Source organism: Phyllobates terribilis, unplaced genomic scaffold (assembly GCF_046119375.1).
Source record: "Phyllobates terribilis strain yellow unplaced genomic scaffold, ASM4611937v1 Scaffold_9__5_contigs__length_417890890, whole genome shotgun sequence".
Lineage (NCBI taxonomy): Eukaryota > Metazoa > Chordata > Amphibia > Anura > Dendrobatidae > Phyllobates > Phyllobates terribilis.
The window spans coordinates 408,372,423-408,393,342 of NW_027362769.1; the positions used below are offsets into that span (position 1 = coordinate 408,372,423).

Here is a 20,920-nt window from a genome sequence, read left to right on the forward strand (position 1 = left end):
AGCTGAGGGGGTTGTGGCCAGTCACTATGGTGAAGTTGCGCCCGTACAGATAGGGCTGCAGCTTCCGCAGGGCCCACACTATAGCGAGGCACTCGTTCTCCACAGTGGCGTAAGCCACTTCCCGGGGTAAGAGCTTGTGGCTGAGAAACATCACCGGATGCTCTTCCCCCTGCCCATTTACCTGGCTGAGCACAGCGCCCAGGCCAAACGCACTGGCGTCCGTTTGGACTACAAACCGCCGGGTGAAGTCCGGGGCCTGCAGTACTGGGGAACTGGCCAGGGCAGCTTTCAGCGCCATGAAGGACCGCTCACAGTCAGCTGTCCAGTCGTCGGTCTGCGGCAGCTTCTTTTTCGTGAGGTCCGTCAGAGGCTTAGCAAGGGCACTATAGTTGGGAACAAACTTCCTATAGTACCCTGCCGTACCCAAGAAGGACATCACCTGCTTCTTAGTTTTGGGGAAGGGCCAGGAGGTGATGGCATCAACCTTCCCGGGCTCTGGCTTCAGAGTTCCGCCACCCACTCTGTGTCCGAGGTACTGCACCTCCGTCATGCCTACCTGACACTTTGCAGGCTTGATAGTCAATCCAGCTCCCTGGACCCGCCTGAGCACCTGCTCCAGGTGCGCCAGGTATTCCTCCCAGGTGGGACAGAAGACGGCAATGTCATCCAGGCACGCAACCGCGAACCCCTCCAGTCCCTCAAACAGCTGGTTGACTAATCGTTGGAAAGTGGCAGGTGCATTCCTCATGCCAAAAGGCATGATGAGGGATTCATACAGCCCGAACGGTGTAATGAAGGCGGACCTCTCCTGGGCCTCCTGAGTCAGAGGAATCTGCCAGTATCCTCGACTCAGGTCCATGATGGTCAAGTACCTTGCCCCGGCTAAGCGATCCAGCAGCTCATCGATGCGTGGCATCGGGTACGCATCGGGAGCTGTGATGGCATTTAGCCTCCTGTAGTCCACGCAGAACCGGGTGGTCTGGTCCTTTTTTGGGACCACGACTACAGGTGAGGCCCACGCACTTTTCGACCTTTGGATCACCCCTAGATCCAACATCTCATCTATCTCCACCTTCATGTCCTTCTGCACCTCTAGAGAGACCCGGTAAGCTGATTGACGGACTGGGGGGTGACTCCCTGTGTCCACCTGGTGGACAGTGAGCTGCGTCCTCCCAGGGACACCAGTGAAGAGGGTCAAGTAGGGCCGGAACACCTCTCGCAGCTGGGACTTCTGGTCCATGGATAGCTGCGGATTGAATTCCGCGTCCTCAATAGACCCTCCGTCCCAGGCGGCGGCCAGTAAGTCCATCAGGACTTCTGTCTCGCCTTCTTCAGGGATGCTACATACAGGAAGGGCACAGGCCTCCCTGTCATGATGAGCTTTCATCATGTTGACGTGGAAGACCTTCTGCCTCTTCCTGACATGGTCAATGGTGACCACGTAGTTCACGTCATTGAGGCGCTGGCATATGGGGTATGGGCCTTCCCAGGCCGCCTGAAGCTTGTTCTGGGTCATTGGGACTAGGACCCACACCTTCTGACCCACTTCGTACACCCGCTCCCGGGCGTTCCGATCGTACCACAGCTTCTGGCTGGCCTGGGCCTGCACCATGTTCTCATGCACCAGCCGCGTCATGGCCTGCATTTTGTCACAGAGCCGCATGACATACTCTATGACGGACACTTCGGGGGTGTTCAGTTCCCCTTCCCAGGATTCTCTCACCAGACCAAGGGGCCCCCGGACTCGTCGGCCATACAGGAGCTCGAAGGGGGAGAACCCTGTTGAGGCCTGTGGTACCTCTCTGTAAGCAAAGAGCAGGTGTGGGAGGTACTGCTCCCAGTCGCGCCCATGTGACTCGACCAGCATCTTAAGCATCTGCTTAAGGGTACCATTGAATCGTTCACACAAACCATTGGTCTGTGGGTGATACGAACTTGATACCAGGTGCTGCACCTGCATTTTCTTACAGAGAGCTTCCATTAGGCGAGACATGAACTGAGTCCCCTGGTCGGTGGGCATCTCCCTGGGAAATCCTACCCGTGAAAAAATGGCCAGCAGGGCATCCGCCACCTTATCGGCTCGAATGGAGGACAGAGCTACTGCCTCTGGGTACCGAGTAGCATAATCTACCACAGTAAGGATGAACTGCTTTCCAGAGCTGCTGGGGATGGCCAGCGGGCCAATGATGTCCACAGCAATCCTCTGGAAGGGCTCCTCTATCACGGGCAAAGGGATCAGGGGAGCCTTGGGGGCACGCCCCGACTTCCCCACTCTTTGGCACGTGATACAGGAGCGGCAGTAGTTGGCAATGTCTGTCCCCATTTGGGGCCATTAGAAGTGGTGCGACAGCCGGGCCTTTGTTTTGCGGACCCCCAAGTGTCCGGCCAGAGGAATCTCATGGGCAACCCGCTACAACTCCTCCCTAAACTGATAGGGCAAGACCAGCCGTCTCTCCCTCATCCACTCCTGTTGGGGGTTACAGGGGACCGTTTCTCGGTACAACCTCCCCTTATCCCAGAATACCCTCTCCTTATCGGTTTCGGAGATGGGCTTCTCTGCGAGGTCCCTTAACGCCTCTAGGCTGACATCTGTGCGCAGAGCCGCCTGGAACTCCTGGCTGGAGGTGGCCAGAAGCGACGTCAAGGCCCCAAACTCACTGGAACCATCTGGGACCGGCTCTGGGTCCACAGCGAGTTCTGTTGTCCCACCATGGGATGAGGGCCCAGAAGGCAGCGCATGGCGTGAGTTCTGGGTACTCATACTCCGGGTGACAGCGGCTATGTAGGCCGTCTTCCCGGAGGACAACAAACCCTTACCATCAGCCTGACAGGCTGGAGGCACCAACTCCCCACCATCCCCCAATGCCTCAGGAGCCATGTTGGTCATGGGGCAGCTGCCAACGGCCAAGTCACAGTCCGTCGTGACACTGGTCGGCGGCACGGGACCACCGGCTTCAAGGTCCCCGGGCCTGCTCCCATCGCCCTCAGCACTCGTGCTGGCTCCGTCTTGGGGGTCCTCAGCAACGTCACCCCGCGAGGCGACGTGGCTGAGCACTCCGTTACCACAATGCATATCATCATTATACATCATATTAGCGTTCATATCACTGGCATTCTCATCACAGACATCGACAGTGGCATTATATGACATATCAGATCTGGGAGGGTTGTCAGGAACATATTGGGCAATCAACCGCCCCAGATCAGTCCCCAATAAAACATTGGTCGGGAGGTTCTCTGACACCCCCACTTCCCGCAATCCCCTCCCCGCACCCCAGTCTAGGAAAACCCGGGCCATGGGCAAAGGACGGTGAACACCCCCAATCCCGGTGACAGTCAGGGTTTTCCCAGGGATAAGATCTTCAGGGGACACCAACTCAGGGTGGATGAGGGTCCGTTCGGCTCCGGTATCCTTGAGTCCCATAGTGACTTTATCACCCACGGTGACTGATTGCAAATTGTAACAGACCCCCCCAACCACCCCACCCACAAAAAGAACTGCTGCAGCAGACCCTGGGGCCTTAGGTGTGGGGTTCTTCTTCTGCCTCTGCGGGCAAGTGAGGCTGATGTGACAAGTCTTGTCACAGGTATAGCACTTACGGGACTCAGATGCGGGCCGGGTGATAAAAGATGGGGCAGGACCCGCTGAGGGCCGGCTGGCTGGAACATTGGGGGTGGTTGTAGGCTTACCCCCTTTCCAGCTGGCAGCGGCTGACTTCCGCACCTCTGGTGTGCGGTTGGCCTCATAGGTATCCGCGATCTGGGCTGCTTTGGCGGCTTCCCTCGGCTCCCGGTCAAGCACAAACTGTCTCACCTCCACTGGGCAAAGATGAAGAAACTGGTCCTTCACCATCAGATCCTTCAGGTCCTCGAAGGTGGTGACTGACAGTCCTTGGATCCACTGCTCAAAGTTGGTTCGGAGCCCGTCTACCACATCGCTGTAGGTGTCATGTGGTCCACGTTGGAGGGCTCTGAACTTTTTCCGGTAAACCTCCGGAGTCAGCTGGTACTTTTTTATCAGGGCCTGCTTGACGGCCTCATAGTCTCCATCTTGTTCTCGAGGGAGGGAAGCAAACACCTCCAGGGCTTTTCCTCGGAGCCCTGGAGTTAAATATTTGGCCCACTGGTCCATGGGCAGCTGATACTGCCTGCAGGCTTTTTCAAAGCCTCGCAGAAATGTGTCCAAGTCCCCATCCTTTTCCATCACAGGGAAGTGCTCAGGACGGGTTTTAAAGCAGCTGGCACCGCTGGACTCACGGGTCTGCGTAGAGGGCGACTCCTTCTGAATCCGGGCTAGCTCCAGCTGGAGTTGTCGGTCAGCTTGGGCATGGCGCTCAGCAGCCTCTCGGTCAGCTTGTGCCTGGCGCTCAGCTCTCTCGGCCTCTCGCTCCGCTTGGGCCTGGCGCTCCTCTCGGTCAGCTTGGGCTTGTCGCTCAGCAGCCTCTCGGTCAGCTTGGGCTTGTTGCTCTGCTCGCTCCTGAAATTTCAGGATCAGCTGCAGTCATCCATCACGATCATCTGCGGCGAGCTGCTCCAAGGCCATCTGCAGGTGGGGGTCCACACTACCCTGGTTGCGGGTATGGCTGGCAATCACAGGTGGGACCCCTGCAGCAGCGCCATCCGGGCCTTGGCTGGCCGCCCCATCATCAGGGCTCTGCTGTCGGACGGGCTCTGCAGCACCTTGTAACAGTTCAGCAATCATTTGGGCCTTGTTTTTGCCCGTGGGGTCAATCTGCCACAGCTCACAGAGGGCGATGAGAGTGGGCTTCATCAGCTGTTGATACCAGGGCTCTCCACGTGTAGCCATTGTTTGCCAAATAAAAGATAGGATAGAAAAACAAGAGAAGGGAGGGGATGCAACTGCTACACGTATAGTAATGTCCCAAATAAAAAATATTAAAACACTGAGTCTGATTTCTTAAAACTCTGCACAGAATTCTCGCAAGAACCGTGCAAGTTTTCAGTGACAGGAATGATTGCTCAATCCAGCCACTGATGTTCTGTAATATCCCACCGCTGCCACCAATTTGTCAGGAATATGCCGGCCGGTGGGTGCAGCTCTCTGGCGCCCCCTTACCTCTCAGCTCAGTCAAGGTACTGCCCCTAGAGTAAGTAGTGGCAGGAAGCTGCTACCAGCGGGGGGAAAACACGGTGGTGTGTTGTCTCTTACACGTCACCAATCCGTGACGCCACAATACAGGCACAACTCTCTGCCGCCCCCTTGCCTCTCAGGTCAGTCAAGGTACTGCACCTAGAGCGAGTGGTCGCCGGAGAGGCTGTCCTGTAGCCCACTGGGTATTTGAGGCCCTCTGCAGTGAGGGCGGTATATATATATTCCCCTGGCTGCACCAGTAATATATATCCACACCTCTGACCATCACTGCCAGCCTTCCTCAAATCCCCCAGATGGTATGCTGCCACCAGTTTCTCGTTTGATACAAGCCCGGTGTTAATGGACTTGTATCGGGACAGGAACCAACTCGGTAGCGTTTATGGCTTCGGGGAGGAGAACGATTACAGAACAAAAGAAACAGAACTATTAAATTTTATATTTAATCCAAAAGGGAGGCAGTGTTTAGGAAAATTATATACAAGGGTGTTACACAGGGAACATTAAAATACATAAACCGTTACATAAAAGGATAAAGAGTGAGAATTACTTACACTACACGATCGCGGAGACGATTCAATATAGTGGGAGGGAGGGTTCTCCAGATTGCTGTTATTGAACAGGACCCTTTGCGTATAATTCGTATTCCCCCCAGCAATGAGTACTTCTGTCTTCCCCATAGACTCTTTAATTACTAAGGGAGATCTGGCCACACGCCCCTGGTGGTGACATCATGTGGGCCGGTCTCCAGCCTGTACATTTTTATTAGAACCGCTGATTTCTGCGATAACTCATCGCTCGTTAATCGCAGAAGTTCGCAAACTACGCCATATTTTTCCTCATGATTTTATCTTTCTTTTGATATTATGCATCACATCACTGCAGTCTGCTATTCCGGGTTTCTTGCACTACGGCCCCCCAATGTTGGCTACGGCCGTGGAAAAATACCTGCATATTCCGGGGCTGATTTGGTTACTCCACATATGGGTCCCGTTATTGTCGGACCTATAGAACTCATATTATTTCATATCTAATATCGCAGTCATCATGTCTGCAAATTCCCCTTTGAAGCTGGGGAACTGGTCTTCAACAGTTACATGTAAATTAGCGCAAGCCCGCATAGTAATAATTACCCCCTGCTCTCTCAGAGACAAGAGGCTTGGTTCCCTAACGAAGTTTTCACACTTCTTCCCTGGCCGTGTGTGAATAACTATTTATCAGTAGTGCGTTAATTGGGGATTTGTGCTGGCAGAAGGAGAATAAGGGAGGGGGGTGAACATCTGTGTCACTCAGGTGGAAGGACATTTTCCTGATATCAATAATTATAATATTCCTGACAGAAGGCATAAGCAAAGACTATGGGAGACCCACTCCCCAATAATGGGAATAATGTTTGCATTATGCTGTACTGCATGGCTCTTGTAAGGGGCATTGCAAGTTGCTCCGTCTCAATTTTGGGAAGCTTTTGCTTGGAAGGCGTAAGCAAATACTATGGGAGACACACTCCCCCGATAATGGGAATAATATTTTTAAGATGCTGAACTGTATGGCTCTTGTAAGGGGCATTAAAAGCATCTTGTTAAGCTACTGTGACTTCCACGTCTGTTCCAAGGGGCATTAAAACCGTCTTGTTAAGCTACTGGGACCTTCACGTCTTTTCCGAGGGGCATTAAAACCGTCTTGTTAAGCTACTGCGACCTCCACCACTTTTCCGAGGGGCATTAAAACCGTCTTGTTAAGCTACTACGACCTCCACCACTTTTCCGAGGGGCATTAAAACCGTCTTGTTAAGCTACTGTTACCTCCACGTCTCTTCCAAGGGGCATTAAAACCATCTTGTTAAGCTACTGTGACCTCCACATCTCTTCCAAGGGGCATTCAAACCGTCTTGTTAAGCTACTGCAACCTCCACGTCTTTTCCGAGGGGCATTAAAACCATCTTGTTAAGCTACTGTGACCGCCACGTCTCTTCAAAGGGGCATTAAAAGCGTCTTCTTAAGCCTCTCTGAACTCTACAGCTCTTCCAAGGGGCATTGAAATGTTGTTTTTAATTACCTCTAACCTCCACGACTCTTCCAACGGGCATTGCATTTCCTCCTAATTTTAGTCAGCTTTTGCTTTTCAATGCAAAGGCAAAAACTAAGGGAGACCCACTCCCCAATAATGGGTAGAAGGTTTTTAGTACGCTGTAATCCACGTCTGTTTCATGGGGCATTGCAGTTCCTCATAATCTTTGGAGAGCCTTCCATTCACTGCTCAGGCCAACAGTGTACAGGAGACCCAGTTGCTATAAATGGAAAAAACGGTTTAGTTAAGGCACTATGACCTCCATGTCATTTCCAAGGGGCATTGGAGTGCCTCAAAATTTTTGGTAGGCTTTGCACTCACTGTATGCCCTATAACTGTGTAGCCGAACCGCTCCTTTTGTTACAGAAACATATCCTACAAGACATGTGTGGTTGACTGGCCTGATATTGATGTGAATGGTCCCTGTTCCTCCTGCTCTTTCTCCTTTGCCACTACCTCATCCATCATTTATCACTTGAAGCTTTGTTTTAACGGGAGTCATAGAACTGGGATAGTAGCAGGAAAATATCCAGCAATCCTCGGAGGAGGTAGGATATGCGCCAAAACGCTGACCACCTCAGGCCTAGCCGCTACTACATACATGCACTTGCATTCCAAGAAAACAAAGCAGATGCTAACTTGTATCATCATCATCATGGTCCTCACCTTGGAACTCTCAACTCCCCTGATGGAGAAGCCAGGGCCCACCGGAGGAGTCTGGATCTCTGGTGGGCTCGTCCAATGCTGCCCTAAAGCAGGCCGGGCTAAGAAAAGTGTGTGGGGGATGTTCCAAGGAGAAATAGGGGAGGCTGGGGACTGCTTATGGACACCCTGCTGCCCCCAGGCGGCTGGGGATCGTGTGTGGACACCCGGCCGCGGGGCGGCTGGGGACTGAGTATGGACACCCGGCCGCCCACTGGTGGCTGGGGACCGAGTGTGGACACCCGGCCGCCGGGCGGCTGGGGACTGAGTATGGATTCCAGGCCACCAACGCAGCCATGATGGAGAAGCCAGGGCCCACCAGAGGAGTCTGGTTCTCTGGTGGTCTCGTCCAATGCTGCCCTAAAGCAGGTCGGGCTAAGAAAAGTGTGTGGGGGGAAGTTGACAGGGGAAATAGGGGCGGCTGGGGACCGTTTATGGACACCCGGCTGCCCCCAGGCGGCTGGGGACCGTGTGTGGACACCAGGCCGCGGGGCGGCTGGGGACCGAGTATGGACACCCGGCCGCCCCCTGGCGGCTGGGGACTGAGTGTGGACACCCGGCTGCCGGGCGGCTGGGGACTGAGTATGGATTCCAGGCCGCCAACGCAGCCATGACGTGGTGGCCAGATTCCACCTCCACATGCCTAAAAGGCCCAATTTCAAGTGCAAGCAAGCAGTATGGTATTGCAGTCTGGTTTTGGCTGCATATTTGCGCTTGCATTGCAAGGAATGGGGGAGGTACAATTGAACACTGCCCTGGGACAAGAACTTGCATGGGGATAGTTGCAAGTCTGCATCTTCTGATGCGGCAAGGATGACTTCTGATGGACACACTTTTAGGCAGTGACCTGGGAGTCAGAGATGCTTCCAGGGGTCTTCCCCATGCTGTTCCCATGTCTTTTCAGCACTGTATGCATGTGTCACACAGCACATGGCCAGATAAGGTTGTAAAATGTTAAAATGACATTTCCCGGTGAATGCATTTGTCACAGTTGAAAGCAATACAAAAGTGCAAAAACGCATAAAAAATGCTACTTGTGAACATAGCCCAAGGTGTGGAGGAGTATTTTTGTTTTTGGTTATTTATTTTACCTTATACACAAGTCTTTACTGTGGAAAGGAAGTTCCTTAACATATTTCTGGGGTCCTCGGTTCAAATCCCACCAAGGACGAAATCTGCAAGGAGTTTGTATGTTCTCCCCGTGTTTGTGTGGGTTTCCTCCGGGTTCTCTGGTTTCCTCCCACACTCCTAAGACATGCTGATAGGGAATCTAGATTGTGAGCCCCGATGGGGACAGCGACGATAATGTATGTAAAGCGCTGTGGAATATGTTAGCGCTATATAAAAATAAAGATTATTATTATATTTCACAGGAAAGCAGTTTCAGTTTTGTTTTTGAACGTTTTATTGTGAGCTCTTAAAAGTGGCTTAATACCTCTGACCACGTTGTTGACAGCTGTGACCTGGGGGTCAGAAATGCTTCCTGGGGCGATCCCCATGCTGTCTCCATGTTATTTGAGCACTGTCACTATCGTTTTGGGGACTTGTTAGGCTTTTAAAAGACTGCCGGGGGTGCCGCCGCAAAAATGCTCGAGTCTCCCATACACTAACATTGGGCTCGTTGCTCGGGTCGAGCTTCCAGCACCCGAGCATTTTAGTGCTCGATCAACACAAATTATTATATGTTCCCGACCACCCAAGACGCTGACAAGTGAGCGATGAGGTGATTTTTTTTTTCTTTTACACCCTACATTTATGTGAGCGAAATACGCTCTCCTCTATGCCTTCCGAACTCCAAATTAATAAGATTTGTTTTACGAGCGCTCGGGAAATCAATACAGCACAGCCATGTATGGTGTACTGTGGCACCCCAGGGGTCTGGTTACCACAGTAATAGAAATATTACGTCTGAGAGCAAGTGGGAGGTTTCTCTGGTCAGGAGCCCTAAGCATGCAACACCTCCCGCCCAGACCTGGGAGGGGAGGAATCTGCCCTTATAAACTGGGTCTGGGGCGGGATTAGGAGAGTCAGAGCCTGGAGACAGTTCCAGACACAGGGAAAGTGTCAGCAAGGAGGTCTGTAGGAGCAGGAGCGAGTGCCAGGGGCTGGAAGCTAGATAGCTCGCCCTGGCTGAAGACATTAAGACCGGACACGGAGTCCGAGGCTGTGGGGACATCCTGGTCCAGCAGCAGAATCCAACCGGCAGGGGATTCCATGTCCTCTGGCCAGAGAAGCCCGGAGGCACGGTCACAAGCAAGGGACCAGCACCGCCATCGTGAAGCGGAGGCTAACAGAAGGCCCCAAGTCACCGGCCGTACGGGTGAGCACCACACGGTATACTCAGGGACGTGGGCTACTTCTACCCGCACACAGCAAGGTAGCCAGGAAAGAGTGTAGATAGACAGGGAGGCCTACAACTCCACCTGGACAGGGGAGATCCTGCTAGGTCTCAGACTGACCAGGCCTCTACTGCTAGCCAGTACTCCCGGGAGGGTCTGCTTTATAACATCAGTAAAGACCCTGAACTGCACTGCACAGACTCTGAGTTATTCCTGCTGCGCTCGTGCACCATCACTCCCATCATCCACACTAACTGCCCTGAGGCTATACTTCTCCCGTGGGGAGTCATCCCATTCTTAGCTGCACACATAACACCGGCCTCAGCGGTCTGCCTTGCAGCGGCGGTCCCCACTGACTGCAATCCACGGGTGGCGTAGTCGGACTATTATCTCACTAATAAGACTGCCACTGAATTGACCACCCTGGACGCGGACCGGGTCAGCGCCACGGAGACTACAACCCCCAGCGATCCGGCTCCGGGTATTCCCTGCACAACACAGGCCCAGGGGGCGTGTCAACTTTGGCGTAGTCGGCAGGATTCAAACCAACTCGCCCCAACGGGTATTGCGTGCCTGAAAAGAAAAAAAAAGACTTTTGCACTTACCTGAGAGAAGTTTCCCGCCGTCCGGAGTCGTTTCCCACCATCAGACGCCATCTTGGGTCGTTTCCCGCCATCTTCTGCCGTCTTCCCGCCATCCGCAGCCGCTTCTCGCCATCGGACGCCATCTTCGGGACGCCGCGCGGGAAGAAGAGGGGCGTGGACGCCGAAAGCGCGCGAGATCTGAAGCTCCGCCCCACGCGCTGACGCTGCGCAAGGTCCTGGAAGGGAGAGGGAGCGACGCTGATGTCACAGGAGCGCGACGAAAGGTCCTCAACCCCGACGATTGACTGCGGAGAGGCGGCCTACGGAAGAGGATCATCGCAAGGTAGGCCACGGTCCACTAGGGGGGAAGGAGGATGTCGGATACAGAGGGAAGCTCCACCGCCATAGCTGCCGCCAGCGCAACCGCTGCTGCGGTCATGCCATTCACCATGCCCTATATCCCGGGGGCAACCTGGCTACCCCAGTATTCAGGGGAGTCACATACCCTAAGTGACTTTAGGGAAAGACTGGATAGCCTCTTCCAGGTATACCCCCTCACGGAAGAGCAAAAAGTGAGCATCCTGGTGGCCCAGTTAATCGGGGCAGCCCAAAGGGAGGTAAAGTCCTGGCCACCTAGGAAGAAGAGGACTGTCAGAGAAATACTAGCCCGGCTGAAAGACACATTTGATACCCGAACCTCAGCCGAAATAAAGCTCAGATTTTACGGGTGCAAACAGCGGGCACACGAAAGTATAAGAGACTATGCTCTAAACCTACAAGAGGCCCTGAGAGCCATTAAGCAGGCAGACCCTGACAACGTGGGGAATGAAGACAAGCTGTTGACCGAACAATTTATTGAGGGTCTACTGTGCAATGCCCACCGAACCCAGTTGCGGGCAATGGCCTTACAGGACCCTGACCTGGACTTTGCACAGTTCAAGGACAGAGCCATCCGGGTGCTCCGAGAACCGGCACCAGGTGGCGCTGTGATCCACAGGCACCCTGCTATCACTTATCATCAGGACGAGGCGCCCTTGTCTGCAGGGCCCGTGGGAGCTGATGCGCAGGCTTTGAACAATAACCCGGCTACAGACCTGCACCATCAGGTCCAAGAGCTGACTAAGAGCGTTGCCGCGCTAACCAGAACTGTGCAGTCTGTACAGGTCTCTTCTCCAGGAAAGATCCAGCTGGCATCCGGACCGGAGGACGTCCCGTGGCGCCGACTGAGGAGGACCCCACCGGCCAGAGGAAGACCCAGCGACCGATACAACGAGGACGGACAACCCATCTGCCGCAATCAACCCGGACATATGGCAAGGTACTGTCATTTAAACGGGCACAACCTGGGGTAGAGGGCCAACCCCCAGGCATAAGATCATCAGGCCCATCGAGCTGGCGTGATAAATACGTAGGGGGACGTCCGGTCTTGCCTGTGGTACTGGATGGCATTCCTATGAGTGCCCTACTAGACACTGGGTCGCAGGTGACTACCATACCGTACGTGCTCTTCAAGCGGTACTGGAATGACTCGGACATAACCCGCTACCCAGATGACGGCCTGAGCATTATAGCCAGAAATGGTCAGCCCGTGCCCCAGATATGATTTAAAGAGGTGACCATCAAGGTCGGTAAGGTTGAACTGCCGGCACAAGGACTGATCATTGTGGACATTGACCGTCGCGAGAGTCACCCAAAAATAACCCTAGGTACTAACGTAATCGAAAACTGTCTTGCAGAGGTGATTCTTATTTTGCAACAGGTTGCCAAGAACGCCAGTTCCTGCCAGCAGCGTGTCCTCCAAAAAGAGATCCGGGCACTGATGAAACGGCAACAGGTGGAACTATCTGGTGGTGAGATTGGTAGCGTGAGAATGTGTGATCCGTTCCCTATTGCCATGCCCCTGAAAAGTGAGATGATGATTTGGTGCCGGGCAGCTATTGGTCTAAGAGGTAGAGACTACCAAGCAATGGTAGAACCCGTCTACTCAGACAGTAGGCCCACCATTTTGACAGCACGGGGGGTAGTCGATGTACGCCATGGGAGGGTGCCCATCCGCATCATAAATATCGGGGAGAGAGAAGTATACCTGCCCCGGTATGCCACGCTAGCCAAATTGTTCACCATCAACCAGAACTCTGTACAGGCCGTGGAACCCTTGCCTCCATCTCAACCAGAGGAAGGTAACGGCTCTAAGAAACCAATGGAGGACTGGTGTCAGCAACTGCATTTGGGTACTGACTCCATTCCCTCACACCAAAAACAGGGAGTCTATCGGGTGGTTCAAGAGTACGAGAGAGTGTTTAGCAAACACCCGCTAGACTTTGGGCGAGTAAAGGGGGTAGAACATCACATCCCCACGGGAGACCATCCGCCCATAAAGGAAAGATACCGACCCGTACCCCCTGCACACTATCAACACGCCAAGGGGATGCTAAAAGACATGAAGGAGGCTGGGGTAATCAGGGACAGCTGTAGCCCCTGGGCAGCTCCACTAGTCCTAGTGAAAAAGAAAGACAACACCATGAGAATGTGTGTAGACTACAGGAAGGTCAACCGTATCACACACAAAGATGCGTACCCGTTACCAAGGATAGAAGAGTCCTTAGCTGCATTAAAATCTGCTAACTTCTTCTCTACTTTGGATCTCACTAGCGGGTACTGGCAGGTTCCTGTAGCAGAGGCGGACCGGGAGAAGACCGCATTCACCACCCCGATGGGACTCAGCGAATTTAACTGTATGCCGTTCGGGCTCTGCAACGCACCAGGAACCTTCCAACGGATGATGGAATGCTGTCTGGGACACCGGAACTTCGAGACGGTCCTACTATACCTGGACGACGTCATCGTCTATTCCAAGACCTATGAGGACCATCTGGAACACCTGGCAGAAGTGTTTGAAGCCCTGGCAAACTATGGCCTAAAGGTAAAACCCTCAAAGTGTCATCTACTGAAGCCAAAGGTACAGTACCTGGGACACGTGGTGAGTGCTGACGGAGTAGCCCCCGACCCTGACAAGATCACCGTGATTAAGGACTGGCCAAGACCATCCAGCATAAAGGAAGTGCGGCAGTTCCTCGGGTTGGTAGGCTACTACCGAAGATTCATTCCCGGTTTTACCAAGAAAGCAGCTCCTATGCAGGACCTCCTGATAGGCCAGTCCAGGAAGGCCAAAAACCAGAAGCCACCCTTCAGATGGGAAAAGCTGGAAGAGGAGTCATTCCGCCAGCTGAAGATGGCCCTCACGGGGGATGAAATCCTGGCGTACCCTGATTACAGCCAGCCCTTTATCCTCCACACGGACACAAGCAACATCGGGCTAGGAGCCGTACTGTCCCAGATCCAGCAGGGGAGAGAACGGGTAATTGCTTACGCCAGCCGAAAACTGCGACCCACGGAAAGAAACCCTGAGAATTACTGCTCGTTCAAGCTAGAGTTCCTGGCAGTGGTGTGGGTGGTAACCGAACGTTTTAAGCATTACCTTGCCTCTTCCAGGTTCACCATGTACAGGGACAACAACCCGTTGACACACCTGGACACTGCAAGACTTGGTGCCCTGGAACAGAGATGGATGGCCCGCCTGTCCAATTATGAGTTCACAATCAAATACCGGGCAGGACACTCCAATACCAACGCGGACGCCCCGTCCAGGATGCCAAACCTACCGGACGAAGGGGAAGATCCAGAAGAACTGGAAGAGGTCAAACTCCCTGCGTTCCACCGTCATGGGATTACCCAGTATTCCCACCGTGTAAGGGGCCAGCGATCCGCTACGTTCAACCCCTTACCCCACTACAACTGGGCGGAGACGCAAGACAGTGACCCCGCAGTCCGTCTGGTGAAGGAGATGCTGACCCAGGCTGACCCCCGCCTGGACCCAGACGCTCCGGAAGAGATCAAGCAACTGTGGACGGAAAAAAGCAGACTGTTTCTCTACAAGGAGAAGTTGTGCCGCAGGATGGTCAATTCCCGGACACATGAACTGATCTGGCAGGTTGTGGTACCGAGACGGGACGCAGCTATGGTGCTGGAGGCCTACCACAATGGGGCAGGGCACTTCGGATGGAAGAAGCTGGAGTTCCTGCTGCGTGAACGGTTCTACTGGATAGGCATGAGAGGAGCCATTGAGAGATGGTGTAGAGACTGTGGCCCGTGCAATCTAAGAAGGAGGGACCGTGCCAGCCAGAGGACTCCCCTGCAGCCCATCCTCACCAGGCAACCGCTGGAACTGGTCGCTCTGGACCATGTTAAACTGGCTCAAAGCAGAAGCGGGTATGTCTACGCCCTAACCATCGTGGATCACTACTCCCGGTTCCTGGTGGTGGTCCCTGTCAAAGACCTGACGGCTCAGACAGCAGCCAGAGCCTTCCAGCTGCACTTCTGCCGCCCACACGGGTACCTGGACCAAGTGCTGACGGACCAAGGACCAGCCTTCGAAGCGGAGGTCTTCCAGGAGTTCTGCAACCTGTATGGCTGCAAGAAGATAAGAAGAACGCCCTATCACCCCTAAACCAATGGACTCTGCGAGATGAACCAGGTGGTGATAGATTGTCGGGGTCGTAGCGACATTCCACTCGTCCTCCAGTCACTCCAAATTAAGGCTATGAGCATGGGTCAACCATTCAAAGAATGAGTCAGACAACAAGCTGGTTCAAACTCAGAGCATGCTCAGAAGGCTACTGGCAAGCCACGATCTCAGCAATGTTCCGTCTTTATTTCCGCATGCACAAACTTAAATACACTACGTAATGGGGAGGGGAAAGAGAGTGTTCGGGGCGGGGTAAGCCATAAATGTCTAGTATCCAGCCACTCCTGATTGGTCCACGACTCCTTAACTCAGTCTCTGGGCAGACAACAGTCAGTTGATGTTTTGGTTTCATTTCTCTGAAACAGGTGCTTGGCTGATACTGGCGCCATCTTAGCATAAGTTTCGATCTAAGTAACACGTAGCAAGGAAAGCTTATTGTTATAAGACACAAAATGGTGGTTAGTACATAAGCAAAGCGTATAAAAGTATAAAAGTGGAAAAATATATATTCTTTCTTACCCTGACATACCCCCCTAAACACTAAGCTGTCCCTTGCTTCGTGGCCTTTAAGACTGTCCATGTGTGGGGGAGAGGGGAGGTGGATTTCTTCACCCAATCATCTTAGAAGCTGCCCCCTTATGGGACGCCCCCAGACAATTGAGCCCTATCCTGGGTGACACATGGAGTTCTCCCAACTGACCCTAAACTAAATCTCTCAATTGGACTCTGTCATGGGGGGTCTGGTCAGGCTTATTTAAAGGAGTGTATTTCTCCATATCTTACTTACTGGTATCATCATGTAACAGAGATGTGGTTTCTTGATTCAAAAAGGTCCCGGAGGTTGGAACAGCATTGTTTATAGCTTTCCTGTATGAGGGGACTATGCAGCATACCATGTCATTCCTGCGCAATCCACTATGTCACAGTAATCATATCGATACGTCTGGATTTTTGCGTGAGTATCTACCCAAAATGTGGTAGCTGTCCACCCTGGGACAGACAGTAAGCATATGGAAAGGATATAGAAGAAGATAGTCATCTTTTATAGGCTCGTTCTGTCTCTCTTGCAGTGGAAGGCGTGAATCCAGGTGCTCTTGCCCTCAAGCTTCAGAGCTGTAGGAGTAGTCAGGATCACAGTGTAGGGGCCCTCAAATCTGGGTTGGAGACAGTCTTTCCGGACAAACTTCTTTACGTACACCAGGTCGCCTGGGGTGAAATCATGTACCGCATCACCTGTGGATTCTGGGAGAGAAGCAGATACTGTAGAGCGGGTGTTAGTCAATTCTTTAGACAGAGCAATCACAAATTTTACTACTCTATCATGTGTTTCAGACAACTCTTGGGGCCTAATTTCTCCTATTTTAGGTGGGGTCCCAAACAAAATTTCATAGGGAGTTAGCCCATGTTTAGCTTGTGGGGTGTGTCTGATATGATACAATACTATAGGGAGTAGGTCGGGCCAGGGGAGGGGATGATCTTGGGTCATTTTCAAGAGATGGGTCTTGAGTGTGGAATTCATCCTTTCCACTTTGCCTGAACTGGCAGGATGGTATGGAGTGTGGAGGCCCAAATCTGTTCCCAACATGTTCCAAAGTTCTTTGTAGATATTTGCTGTGAAAGCTGGTCCTTGATCCGATTCTATGACTTGGGGAACTCCAAATCTGCAGGCAATTTCAGTGATCAGTTTCTTGGCTGTGACTTTAGCAGTCATGTTGACAACCGGGTAGGCCTCGGGCCAGGCTGAGAACATATCCACGGCTACCAAAACGTACTCATATTTTCCTGCTTTAGGCATTTGGATATGGTCGACTTGTATTCTCTGCCAAGGGTAGTCTGGTTTAGCCAGGTGTTGGAGAGGGACCCGTGTCGTACACGTTGGGTTGCAGGTAGCGCAGACAGAGCAAGATTTTGAGTATGCAGTCACAGTGGAAGAGATTCCGGGTGCAAAGTACAGTTTCTTGATACATGCCAAGGCTTGATTTTTTCCTCTGTGTGTAGGCCCGTGAGCCCATGCTGCCACGGCTAAGTACATGCGCCTGGGCAAGCAAGGTTTTCCGTCCACTTGATAAAGAGCTGAGTCGACCTTTAAATCTTTACGACCTGCCAGCACGGCTCCCGCCGCTTTCCATTGCTTGACTTCTTCAGTGGGGGTCTTCCTTTGTTCTTCACACAATTTTTCTTCAGGCATCCTGAGCCCCCTGGATTCCACTCGTGTCTCCGCTGGACTTGCATGGTCTTCCGCCGGCTGTTCTTTGGCTCTTGCTCTAGTGAGCGCCACAGCTACGGTTTGCAGGGTCTCCCCCATCTCTTCTTCCTTTTCCTGCCACTTTGATGACACATTCTCCACTGTTGCAGTCTTGGCTGCTTTGTCAGCTAGGTGGTTGCCCCTGGTTTCCCTGGAATCTAGTCTTCCATGAGCCTTGACCTTGATAACAGCAACCTGAATGGGTAGTTTCAGGGCCTTCATTAGGGCCTTAATCCATGAGGCATGTTTCACTGGTGTACCTGCAGCTGTGATGAATCCTCTAGACTTCCACAAGAGTCCAAAATCATTGCAAATTCCATGTCCATACCTAGAATCGGTACATATGTTTGCCGTTGTTCCAGCTGCCAGGTGGCAGGCTTCTGTGAGAGCTACAAGTTCAGCTTCTTGTGCAGACAAGTATGGTGGTAGAGCTTCAGCCTTGAGGACTGTTAGGTCTGTTGTGACAGCATATCCCGTGTGGAACTTCCCTTGAGGGTCTGTGAAACGGGATCCATCAGTCCATAGGTGCAAGGCAGGGTGTGAGAGCGGATGTGCCACCATATTCTCTGGAGCAGAAGTCTCTTCCTGCAAAATTTTTATACAATCATGAGGTTCCACCAATGGACCTTCACCCTGTTCGTCTTCCCCCCTAGAAGGTGGAAGCAAAGTGGCAGGGTTGGACAGTCTCTGAGAAGGTGATTAGGGCTACCACATTCCCAACACAGTATGCGTCCTTCAGAATCACGAGATTGTCTCTTGTCTCTAGGTGGCCCCTTGTCATTTCTTCTGTCTTATTTTCTATATGTGGGAGGAGTATCATCACCTGTGCCTTTAACCATTACCCACTTGATTCCATGTTGGTTGCCAGGGGGTGGGTAGCTTTCTTGAGCTTGATATACCATGGCAGGAGCGGCTTTCTTCTTTGGCTTAGTATCCTTTTCCATTTTTAGCATGGCTTTTTGGAAAGCTTTGACAATGTCCACCGCGTCGTTAAAAGAAGAAGAACGGATCTCGGGGCGTACCCTCAGAACCTCATCTCTGAGGGCGTCTTGTAGGCCATCTACTAGGGCCTGAACCAACAGGGCGGCCTGCGTCTTGACGTGAGGACTGTATCAGAGATCCTCAAAATGCATGCTGAGTCTTGCAACATATCTTTCCACAGATTCATCAGGGTCTTGTTGAACATCTTGTACAGACCCAGCTTGATCTGACAAGCGATTCTGAGCCCAGGCTTTTAACTGTTTCATGTATTCTAGGCCGGATTCATATGTACTAAGGGATCCTGCTTTTGTGGAATACATGCCCTTTTGAAAGCTCTCCGTTTTCGGCTAAGTGAGTCTGGCATTCTGCAGCCAGAGTAGAACCAGCAGCAAGGGCAATTTTACGAGCCAATCCTCCAGCATGGCTCATACGGATGTTTGCAGGGTTGACTATGGCCCCCACCCGATGTGTAAGGATGTCACCATAGCCTATTGATAGAGTGACAGGGCGTCCTGATGGGTCTACTAGATTCCGGGAGCGGCAGGGGTCCCAGACTTCTGAAGGGCTGGGGGGTGGTGCTCTTTCAGCAGTTGCTTGGAGCAAGGGCCGGAGTATGGGTAATGAATGTGGGGTGGAGGATGCCACAGGAGACGTATGGGGTAAAGGGGGGGGGCGCTGGAGTATCTTGAGCCCATCCCTCATCTGGCTCCGTATCGTCTTGAGTAACAGTATGTTGGCGGAGGGAGAGCAGTCTGGCCTGAAATTCTGGGGAGTTGAGGAGGATATCCCCAGAGTTATGGGCGACCCCCATGGGGAACAGAGGGAGCGCCTCAGCATCGTGGACTGGAGCAGAGGGTATCACATTAGTTTCAGATGGGTGCTCTGGGACTGCGGGCTTTTCCACCCGTGCTGGTGGCTGGTAATAAGCACCGGACGGATCTAGTAGTGGATATAGGCCGGATTGGGGCTTTCCGGGCCTCCCACAACAAGTAAAAGGTGTAGTAAGATGGCCGTTGGAGGGAGGAGTTGGAGTGGGAGTGGGATTGTTCTTGGAGGCAGGCTGGGCATCGTGCCATGGGCAGCCCGCCCCACAGACACAGCAGAACTCCTCCCAGGGCGGGTTCTGCTCTCCACACATACGACACGTCCATCCTTCCGATGATTTGGCGTCGGCGCCATTATAGGGTGGTGGCTGAGGGCTCGGTGTAGTGACAGGCATCAACGGGGTTACGGCCAATTTAGGGTCACATAACAAATCACATTCTGCAGCTTTCATGCACCATCTACTTCTGGTGCAGGAATCCTTCATCACTCAACTTCCCTTTTTTTTTTTTGTTACGCATTCCTTCTACACTGAAGGCTGAAGTCTGCCCGTACTGGGTAAACTTATCATTTTATACAAATTCCTAACATTCTTAACAGCCTCCTTGCTTTCCCGTGACTCTACTAATTGGATGACTCCCACTGCACCATCCGGCATCTTGCCAGGTCTTTCAGATTTGAACATACACAACATTTTCTTATAGAATGCAATGATCTGTCGCGACTCAGATCACTGGTGCAGCCGACAGGTCGCCACCGGTCAGTGTAGAGCACTCCTCAATACACTGGTGAGATAGAGAGACACCTCAATCTATCTCCTTTCCTAACCTTGAATGGCGACTTTACAGTGCCACTCACCACGGCACCCTGATTACAGGTCACCACCCGTCAGTGTAGAGCACACCTCAATACACTGATGAGATAGAGAGACACCTCAATCTATCTCCTTTCCTAACCGTCAGTGTAGAGCACACCTCAATACACTGATGAGATAGAGAGACACCTCAATCTATCTCCTTTCCTAACCTTGACTTTACAGCAGTCTCTGTGGTAGACGAAGAGCACTCCTCAATTCGTCACAGATTCTTTCTTCCTTACACTTCAATTCAAGGATGGCTTGGAATCGACTATCAGTCACGGGAGGCAACTATCTAAGAAAAGTACAGTGACCGGGGGAGGAGGAGGTGGTGTGCACACGAGAACGCGCAGGCATGCGACGTCACTCGGTCTCACAGTTGCTGGTACGGGACGTGGCACGGGACGCCTGAGGTCTCACCACTTGACCGGTCACCCACCCAGATCCAACCCGACAACCCCACAGGAACCGCTGCGGCTGACACACAGGCAAGTGAGACATATAAAATATATCTCGACTTACCGTGTTCGATGGAGGTTGATCAGGCCTCAAATTCAGCCGCCGCGGTCACCACCAGGGAAGTCAGCAATATGGGTCCGGGAGGGCGGCGTACCGCTAGCCACGCCCCACATTGGGCGCCATTTGTCGGGGTCGTAGCGACATTCCACTCGTCCTCCAGTCACTCCAAA

General features: G+C 52.6%; 1 pseudogene; it reads right to left on the bottom strand.

Moving 5' to 3' along the window:
* Positions 1–2,410: 2,410 nt before the first annotated feature.
* LOC141161468 (uncharacterized) lies at positions 2,411–4,731 on the bottom strand (annotated as a pseudogene).
* Between the last annotated feature and the right edge of the window lie 16,189 nt (positions 4,732–20,920).